The sequence below is a fragment of the Lepisosteus platostomus genome, chromosome 5, assembly GCF_059453375.1.
Source record: "Lepisosteus platostomus isolate fLepPlt1 chromosome 5, fLepPlt1.hap1, whole genome shotgun sequence".
In the NCBI taxonomy this organism is placed as follows: Eukaryota; Metazoa; Chordata; class Actinopteri; order Semionotiformes; family Lepisosteidae; genus Lepisosteus; species Lepisosteus platostomus.
The window spans coordinates 19,815,858-19,826,683 of record NC_142615.1 but is presented as its reverse complement, the minus strand read 5'-3'; positions in this window follow the sequence as shown (position 1 = coordinate 19,826,683).

Sequence of the window (10,826 nt, the reverse complement as noted above, 5' to 3'; positions counted from 1 at the left end):
TCGTCCCACTAACACCTCTTCCAGCAGCAACCTAAGTTTTTCCCAGGAGGTCTCCCATCCAGGTACTGACCAGGCTCACACCTGCTGAGCTCCTGTGGGCTTATTTTTTACTCTAATTAACCTCATCATTGTCCCAGACATCTTTGCTCCTGTACTCTAACATTCCTATTCTCTTTGAATCCTAGACTACAGTATTCCCATACTCCTATAATCCCATGTTCATATAATCTCATGCTTCTGTTCTCCCACACTCTATACTTCAATACTCCCATACTCCTGCTCTCCAATACTGCAATACTCCTGTACTTCCACTCTGCTACAGCCCCACAGGAAACACTTTATAACTGAATAAGAAACTGGGCCAGCTGGTCAGTGAGGGAGACACCAGACTGGCCTCAATCACGAGAGTAAGACAATCAGACAGCTTGCAGACACCAGGGAGCCATTTAGCCCATCTGGCCCCACTGGGCATCAGGCAGAGCGCTGGCTCTGTGGCTCAGGATCTGCGCCTATGTCTGGAAGGTTCCCGGTTGGAATCGCACAGCCGGCAGAGGAATCCTACTCCGTTGGGCCCCTGAGCAAGGCCCTTAACCCCAACTGCTCCAGGGGCGCCGTGTAAATGGCTGACCCTGCGCTCTGACCCCCAGCTTCTCTCCCTGTATGTGTGGCTCATGGCCAATAAATGATCTTATATATCTTATCTAGTACTCAGCAGAAAGGAGCCGGGGACCAGCCAGCATCTCCACCAGCAGGGGCGCTCCGTTGCCCTAACAATCCTGCTGCGTCCCACTCTGTGCCGCAAGAAAAGCGGAGGGAGGTTGCTCCACAACAGGCGGTGGTGCAGCGTGGTGCAGCTGAGATCCTACGGGCACCACCACCACCAGAGGCGGCCCCTCAGCGTACCAGTGGGCTTATGACACCCCAGCCTGTGCAGGGAGAGAGGCAGAGGGAGGAGGCGACGGCACCACCACCACCACCTCCACCATCACCGTCAGCGGTTCCCCAGCTTACCGGTGAGCCAGCAGGGCCCTCTTCTGGGCCAGGGGATGAGAAGCCTGCTGGGGTCAGCAAAGGCGCTGCTGCGAGGCGTGTGACCAAGCGGCAGCGGCAACGGCGAAAAGACCCTGGCAAGGTGGACATAGGCCCAGATGAAAAGATGCCCGAGGACCCAGAGGAGCCTGAGGGGAAGCGCCCGGTTGCCCTGCAGCGGCCACAAGACACCGGCCTGCCAGGTGAGGGAGCCTCTTCAATACTCAGTCAGGCACCGTTGGCAGAGACTGAGGAAGGGGAGTTGGATATGGTCGTGGGAGGAGAGGTAGGGGAAGTGGTGGAAGTAGGAATGGAGGATGGGTGTCTGGAGATGGATGGGGCAGGGACGGAGGAGGGGTATTACAGGGCATGAAGATGGAGGGGGAAGGGGAGGTGGTGGAGATGGATGGGGTGGAGAGGGAGGACAGGGAGGAGGGGGAGGGGAGTGGGCAAGCCGGGGTACAACCGCCTGGGCCCTCGAAGGCTGGGATCCAGTGGCACCACGTCAGGCCTCAGCCCAACCTCAATCCCAGTTCAAGAGTTGTCATCCCTGATGTCTCTGCGGTGGCGGAGACAGGAGGTGGGGAGGAAGCGGCAAGTGTTGGCAATGAGAATGTGGCAGAAAGGGCGGGGGAACTGTCGCGCGGGCCGGAGAATTAATTTCACTCTTATGGCCATATGCGTGATGGCAACTTTCGCCTCTTTAAACGCCAACGGGCTGAGGGACTGAGCAAAGCTGGGGGCAGTGTTAGCTCTGCTGGGGCGGACGGATGTTGTCTGGCTCCAGGAGACCTTCTGGGACGAGGAGTGTGTCCGGAAGGTGCGAGCACAGTGGGACTGGGAGCTGTTTTACAGCAACGCCTCCAGCCTGTGCAGGAGGGGGGTGGCTGTGCTGGTGAGGAGGGGAGTGTACGAGAGCGTAAGGCTCCTGCACCGCGACACGGACGGCCGGCTCCTGCAGGTCTGTCTTGGGTTTCCTGGACAGTCCGTGCTTCTGAGCAACATCTACGCCCACAATGGGGAAGCTGAGCGGCTCGCCTTCTTCAAGCAGCTGGAGGCGAGCTGCTTTCAGCAGCCAGGGCTGGTCTTCGGAGATATTAACTGTGCACTGAGTGCGCTCGATGTCGCGGTTGGGATGACCTTTAAGAGCAGCGCTGCTCGCAGCTTCCTGGAGCGCAGTGCGGAAGCTCACTGGTTCGTGGATGCGTGGCGTCAGGCTTATGGTGCACGGAAGGACTTTTCTCGGCGGCAGGTCGTCGAAGGTGTCTTGAGACAGAGCCGGATCGACCTGTTGCAGGGGCACATGAGTCTCTTCCCGTGCCTGAGCCGGATGCACTATGTGTTCACGACCCTGAGCGACCATGCTGTGCTTCACTTCTCTCTAGCAGGGGCACAGGAGGACCGGGGCCCCGGCCTCTGCTGCTTTAATAAGGTCAGAAAAGCTGGTCTGGTGGGATAATCTCAAGTACGCCATCAAAGAGTTCAGTATCTCGTATGGCCTGTCCCGGGGGCGGGAGAAGGCCAGGCGGGAGAGAGAGCTTCGGGCTCGGATCACCTCAGAGCTCGGGCTCCTGGCAGATCACGGCGGGGGCTGCGAGCTCTTGCTGGAGCTGAGGGGTGAGCTGCAAGCCCTGGAGGAGGAGAAGTGGAGAGGAGCCAGGGTGCGCAGCAGAGCCCAGTATCTGGCCGAGGGCGAGAAGAGCTCGAGGTTCTTCTTCGTCCTGGAGGAGGAGAGGCAGCGCAGCTCCTTCATCAAGGAGCTGGTGGGAGAGGACGGTGTGCGGCTCTCTGCCCCTGAGGCTGTTAGGAATGAGGTGTTTTCTTTTTATAGCGCCTTGTTCCGGTCCGAATGAGTGGATGAGCAGCAGACCCAGGCTATGCTGGCCAGGGTGAGTACCTGCCTGTCACAGAGCGATCGTGAGCTCTGTGACAGTGCGCTGAACTTGGAGGAAGTGCTTGAGGCACTTCGGGGCTCGTCTCCTAACAAGAGCCCAGGGTGGCACGGGCTCTCCTCCGAGCTCTACAGACACTTTCAGCAGTCCCTGGGGCCCCTCCTTCTGGAGGTGTTCCAGGAGATTGCCAGGACCGGCGCTCTGACCCCATCTATGAGAAGGGGGGTGATCTCTCGTCTACAAAAAGCAGGGGGATCCCTCCCTTTTGAAAAACTTTCACCCGATCAGCCTGTTGAACTCGGACTATAAGATCCTAACTCGTGTTCTCTCCCTCAGGCTCAGGAAGGTTCTGCCCAGGATCCTGTCGCCTTCGCAGACCTACTGCGTCAAGGGGAGAGACATCGCGGACACGGTGTGCTCCATCAGAGATGTCGTGGACCTTATGCGGGAGCAGCCGAAGGGCGGATACGTCCTGAAACTGGACCAGGAGATGGCCTTCGACAGTGTGGAGCATTCCTTCCTGTTTGAGGTCTTGAAGAGCTTCGGCTTCGGCGAGGCCTTCATCTCCTGGGTGAGGCTCGTGTACAAGGGGATCATGAGCTGTGTCAAGGTGAACGGTTCCCTCACAAGCTTCTTTCCAGTGACCAGGTCAGTGCAGCAGGGCTGCCCTCTGTCAGCTCTGCTCTACTCCTTAGTGGCTGAGCCCCTGGGTCTGGCGATCCCCAGTAAGGAGGGGGTGTGCGGTGTCACCTTGCCTGGGGGCACCGCCACCTCGTTGATATACCAATATGCTGACGACACCACACTGACGTTGGCAGAGGTGGCGGAGATCTCGGCCATTTTGGAGGTGGTGCAGGCCTCCTGCGCTGCCTCGGGCGGCAAGGTAAACTTGGAGAAGTCTGAGGTCATGCCATTGGGGAGGGCAGACCTTGCACCGCTCCTCGGCAACCCTTTCAGGGTGGAGACGGGTCACCTGAAGGTCCTTGGCGTCTACATTAGCGCTGATGAGCAGGCCACTGGGCTTCTCCTGTGGAAGGAGAAGCTCATTAAGATGAGGGCCAGGCTAAATCAGTGGAGACACAGGTCCCTGACCCTAAAGGGAAGGGTCCTGCTCGTTAACACACTGTGCCTGTGCCTCTTGTGGTACCCAGTGTCTGTGATGCCTCTTCCTGAATGGGTAGAGAACGAGATTAGGCAACTTGTGGTGGGATTCGTGTGGGAGGGGAAGCCTCCACGGGTTGCTCATGACACCCTCATTGGGGAAATCTCCAGGGGTGGGCTGAAGCTGTGTGATGTAGGCCTGAAGCTGAAAAGCTGAAAGTAGTGAAGAAATTCCTTGACCTGGATAATGTCGGCATTTGGAAGATTTTTAATGGTACGGTACCTCGATGACTTGTGGGGGCTTGGGGCAGGAGACCCTCCTGATGAGGCTGACTCCGGGGCTGGTAAAACATCTGCCCCCCTTTTACAGGGAGGTCCTGCTGGCGTGGGGGGAGTTCATGTCCCAGCATGTCTCCTACACGCCGGAGACCCGGGCCCAGCTTCTGGAGCAGCCTCTGTTCCTCAACCCCCTGCTGGGGTCTCGATGGAACAGGCGGCTCTACGAGGCTGGCATATCCAAGGTCAAGGATCTTCTTTATGAAGTAAAGGACAGTTTTCTGCCCACCCAGGCTATTGTCGACGCTGTCCGAGAGGTCGACAACAAGCTGCCTGTCAGTAAGATCCATCAGGATTACGAGGAGCTCAAACTCGGTCTCCCGGACAGTTGGCTGGAGAAGCTCCGTCCACAAGACGGGGCAGCAGGCCCAGCCTGGCTGGAGCTGAGGGTGAAGTGGGGGGACCGTGGGGTGGACCTCCTGGAGTGCACCACCAGCATGTTCTACAGGCTGATGGTGGCGAAATGGTTCAGTGTGCCAATCTCTGAGGAGTTCTGTGGTAAGATCTTCCGCCACCTCGAGCCGACATGGATCTGGGCATGTCTGAGGCTGCCTTTCCTGCCCTAGAGATGCAAGCAGCTGGACTTCATCCGTCACAACTGCGTTTTCACCAAGATGGTACTGCAGCGCTTCCATGCTGAGGAGGACTCCCTCTCCCCTGTGTGCAGGAAGTGGACGGAGGGGCTGCTGCACCTCTTTTTTTTCAGTTGTGATGGATTGAAGGATTTGAGGACGTGCTTGACGGATCTGCTGGATGGCCTGTTTCGCGCTGTCCGAGGAGCTGTTCTTGACTTTCTCATTAAAAATAAGCTTACGTATTTTAATTCAACGTGATTACTTTTCGCTCTCGATAAAACACGTGTGATTTTGGGGCAGGGGGATATGGTGGGGCATTCTAAAACATCACAACCATTTGAAAACTGTCTTGAGCTATGTAGGCATGGTTACGGATTTGGAGTTTATGCTTAAATGAGCCGACTTGCCGGTTTTGAAGTGTGACACCTTAGCTGTCAGGCCCCGATATTGACTGCTGCGAAGATGGCTTCTTTGAGTAGTGAATCATCGGATTCCTCTGCTATGCAAACTGAAGAGGTAAGTTGCTAAAATATTTTTTCTGATAATGGAATTGTTGTTTCAATCTGCGCTTAGCGTATATCATTTTCAACACTTCGTCTTCTTTTTAGCAAAAGCTGACCCCGCACTCAGTGGTGTGTGACAGTGGCTGTCATGTGAGCACGTACGGGGAATCTGGTGTTGGTGAACCGTCAACGACTGATGATAAAGAGTCGCTACAAATAGTCAATATTAAACCGCGGCGAGTTTGGAGGAAACGAAAAACTCTAACACAAAAGAGGCATTAAAATGGTAAATAGTTTAGGTAAAAAGCATGCCTATTTATTTTGTTAAGCCTTCCTTTTCTTTTTTCCTTTAATAGAATAACGAAGAGGTCGACGCATCAATCTTCTAACTACCATCGAGCTTGAATGTTTCGTGTCTGTGCATATGTATTCGCCAAAATGTTAATAATGATGATGTTCAACTTAGTTTAGCTAATGATGGCTCTAATGAGCCTGATGCTATGGATCAGATTGTAAAGTCGGTTGAATGTTGCATCTTCAGCCATTGTTTAAAGGGGGTTCTGATTGATGAATGCGAGGCCTGTTTGATTAATCATCCAGGTCAACGGGGTCACACATGCCTGGTTGACGGGTGCGCGGATGGGTACGAAGATGTGTCGTTTGCTGCGTTAGAAATTTATAAGTCTCTCAGTTTAGCCCAAATTTTATCGGCTGTTCTGTACATCGCCAGGGGCCTGGGTGCCTATACCATTACAAATCATACTGAGCGGAGTATAAAACACTTGCTGAGAAACATAATTGACAACCGATCGCCATATGAGTGTGTACGCTCCTTACTTGAAAAGGTAGATGGAAAAATACTAGACGTGACTTTTGGTGCATTGCAAAAGAAACATTATACTTATTTTTACACAAGAGAAAAAAAGATCTATGTAAAACCATGGCTGTGTTTTAGAGACGGGTGAGCCATCGTCCGAAGAAAGAAGAATTCCGAATATATACGTTAGAATTCTTACAAAGAGTTCTTTACACCCTTCTTTCTGCAAAGCTTGAAAATAAAATCAATAAACAGAATGCTCATGTCCTTGAATTTGTTAAAGAGATAGATGTGTATGTAAAGAACATGAGTGAAATTACTGTGATTCTGATGTTTTCAGATTAGAATCTGAAGCCTGGCGGATTCAGCGGTGTGTATTCCAAAATACAACGTATTTTATATAGAACCTGTGGTTACACCGTCCCTCTGATCACTCAGGCAAATTTATTTGATCTGTTAGACAGAGTTGCCCAGTTTGGTGTTCATGGCTATAGAAATGGCGAGGGAAAGGGCCTTATGAATGCTTTTTCAGATGCTGCTGAGTTTCTGAACAATGTTGGGGTGATAGCTACAACTGATTTTCTGCACCAACATTTAATTGGTGATTGCAAGCAGTAGTCTGTAACGTGTGTGAAAAGTTCAAAAGTGTATACTGGGATGTTTCCTTTGATGTTTCTGTATTTGAAAACCTACTGATGAAGTAAAGTGGTTCACATTTCACATGTTATTTGTCCTGCGAGTTCTTTCCGTGAGACTTTGTGTGTGTGTGTGTGTGTGTGTGTTTACACGCCCTTGCTGTATTTTGAGACTTGCTGTCAGGGTCAACCACACTGTCACCGGACCCTGGCTGCAACAGCCCACACCCCGGGATCTCGCGGCCCACTTTACTCAGTGTGTGTGTGTGTGTGTGTGTGTGTGTGTGTGTGTGTGTGTGTGTGTGTGTGTGTGTGTGTGTGTGTGTGCGCGCGCTTGATGTTTTTTGAGACATGCTATCAGGGTCAACCAGTCTGACACCTAGCTGCGGCTGGTGCCGCTTACACCCCGGGAACTCGCGGCCCTCACCAGACTCCCCACACACCGCCGTAACGCCCCGATTCCTTAGGGTTATAATAGAGTGCGCTGAAACCTACGGCAGACTTGATCACCTTCCAACCCTCGTCGCTAATACGTGCTTTCATACACTTATTTATAAATTGAGGGGGATGCGATGGTGGGTATTTGGACCCTGAGGCCCAGGGAGTGGAAGGCGGGACAACAACACTCATAATGACACACCATTGGCTCTGGAGGGGGCGGGACATCCACTCGTAATGATGCACCATTAGCCAAAAAGGGGGCAGGACATCTGCCCATGGCGGCCTCCCATTGCCTGAAAAAGGGGGCGTGGTACCTGTCAAAAAGTTTGACGAAAGGTGTCACTTTATTCTACTCCCAGGCCAAAAACAGCCCTCGGCTCATCAACTCAATCCGGAACTCCTGGTCTCACAACCGCATTCCCTCGGTGCTTTCCTACCACCCTAACCCAATTTCTATCCCCAGGACCATCATTAACAATGACTCCATTTTACAGGACGATCCCTCCATCGGTACTCTTTTTTCCCGACCGCCCAATCATCTCTTATCGCTGACCACCACATAAGCTTCTTGTTCACAGCTCCCTCGCACTTGGCACCTTCCCCTGCAACAGCACTCGCTGCATCACTTGCAAATACATATCTAACGACATTCAGGGCATCACAGGACAATTCCGGATAACCCTGACAACATCCTGTATCTCATTTACTGTATCGCTTGCAAAAAATGCCCAGCTATCTACGTTTGGGAAACCGAAAGGAGTCTAGGAGAACGCTTCAGAGAACATATTAGGGCTGGGAAGGTTAAAGATTTCTCCAAGCCCATAGTTTTTCTTTTCACCTCAAATGGCCAGGATCTCTCAATGACTGACTTATTTTAATGTAATCTTCTCTATTCTCTTGCAGGTCTTGACTTCATACCTTTCTTCACCTCTCTCCACTTTGCACTTCCTGAGTGGCCTCTCTGCCGCTCCTGCCTCCTCCCCTCTCCCAGCTTTTGTTCTTCTGTGCTATTTAATCTTTGTAACCTGCCCTGTCTTTCTCACACCTGAAGGCTTCACAGACGAAACGTTGAGTTTTCTCTCTTCTCTTTTCAGTATGGAATAAACCTATTACTTGTTCCTTTGCAGACTACACATGCTGACATAGTTTAGTTCAGGTGGGTAGCTGCTTTAATATACATTTGTAAATGTCAATTTAAAACTGTAAAAATAGTAAGATTATAACTCCACTTTAAAATGTGGCAAGAAATAGACACATGGCAGGCTACACCCTGGAAAGGACACCAGTCCATCACAGGGCAAAGATATAAAAAATAAACATATAGGCAGCACATTTCAAGCCTTACAAGAAATCATTAACACCCTCAACACACACCACAGGTCCATTAAACTCAAATACACCAAGCATGGTAGCCTGATAGACTTCCTAGACACCACCACATACAAAGTTTCTTCCTTCAACAACACAGACAAACTGGACATCAAGGTATTTTTCAAAGACACATTCACACGGCTTACTGCACAAGGATAGCTTCCACCCAAAACATACTTTCAAAGGACTGGTAAAATCACAACTCCTACACTTCCACAAAATCTGTACACAACAACAAGACTTTGAGGAAGCCAAATAAACACTCTTCCAAGCTTTATGCCAGAGAAGATACACACAAAGTTTCCTCAAAAATGTGGCACAAACATTTCTAAATAGAAAAACTCCAGATGACAGAAAAATACCCCTCAACACATCATATTTTCAACTCAGCATAAAAACCAACCAAAAACCATGATATTAGAAAACACAAACATACTGAGGGAGCACAAAATCATATCTGCACACAGAAAAAAACAAAAACCTTTAGCATTAATTAGACCAAAGCAAGCTAAAACCTGTACACAACAGATCATATACACCAAGAGCCAAACATTTCATAACAGAAAACAACTATCCAAAACAAAGAAACTAAAGAAATCTTCCAGTTGCAAAGGGCACTCTCAGAAAACATCAATAACGCCATCTACAGCATCCAGTGCAAAAAGTGCGGGGTGACCTATGTGGGGGGAACGGGTAACTCCATCCGAACCCAGCTGACACAACACAGGTACATCAGGAACCACGGGACTGGAAAGCAACCCCAACTGGACAGAGACAAAAAGAAAGAAAAAGGAAAGGGAGTGGATCAAAAGACTTAATACTATCTTTACACAAGACCTGTACATCAGAAAAACCGGGAGGGTTTTAGTCGTTGGAAGGAGAGTCCTCTCCTTGTCCCAGATGGTCCCCTCTCGGATAAAGTCTGGGAGAAGGAGCTTCGTTCCCCTCTCCTAACTAGCCAGATCCTACAGGGACTGGAACTCTTCACCATACTAACACGCAACAAACAGAAGAATAACTGAAACCAATCAGCTATGGAAACTCACACAGCTTGCACAGTCCTATTAGGGAGGAAAACAAAAGACCCTGATTGCCTATTGAGATGTTAATGGTCCATGCATAATCCCCACCAGGGAAAGCAGAAACCCATTCACCAACTGAAACTGCACCTACTCATACAGAAACGTACAGAAGGAACACAGACCATAGGATACAAACTAGCCCCCTAGGAGGAACTACAACACACTGCCCCTTACAAAACAGGATAAAAACAGGCCAGCATGGACACAGTGTTCCAGAACAATGCCTGAAGAAGACCCAGGCAGAAACATAGCGACACACAGAAAGGCAAGATTGTCTTCCTATGGAGCCACAGATTCTACAGAGTTAAAGCTGCCTAACAGTGGAAACCTAACGGTGTCAACGAAGCTTTAGGCATTTAAATGGTAAGTATGGATCAATCCAGAGTTGACAATGCACTCAACCGTATGGTCACCCTCCACACTGCCTACACAACAAACATGTCAGACAGGATACCTTCCAACAAGGAACCAGGATCATCTACAAAATGATCCAAACAGTCCACCATTTACAAAACACAGCAGTTTTATTGGACGGGAGAACCGAGCACCCGCCAGCCTACGACGGAAGACCGAGGAACTCATAAAACCTGCCAAGCCACCCAAACTCACATATCTGAAGCTGGTAAGCAATGCCAAAAATTGGCTTCACACCACACTGCAGATCCTCGAAGAGCACTACGACGAAAATCTGTCATACAACTAGAGGATCTTGAGCTGGGAGGAAGCTTTCACACTTGCTTCCAACTGATCAAAGAAACATTATGGGAGGAAATTGCAGAACACCACCTTTGGACCCTACAGTACACAAACTATCAATACTGGGTTAGGGAAGGACACTCGGGCAGATCAAATTATCACAGCAGTTTTTAAATTCTACAATGACTTCTACTGGAAAGACTGCGAACAAGACCAAGTAAGAGTTAAGTTGTTTTATAAAGTCATTATTTTAGAGCAAGGTATAATTCTGATAAAAATACAATAAACAATATGGTGAAGCTATTGGAGAGAAAATTAAGGCTCGGTTAAGAAACTGAAACAGTCTTG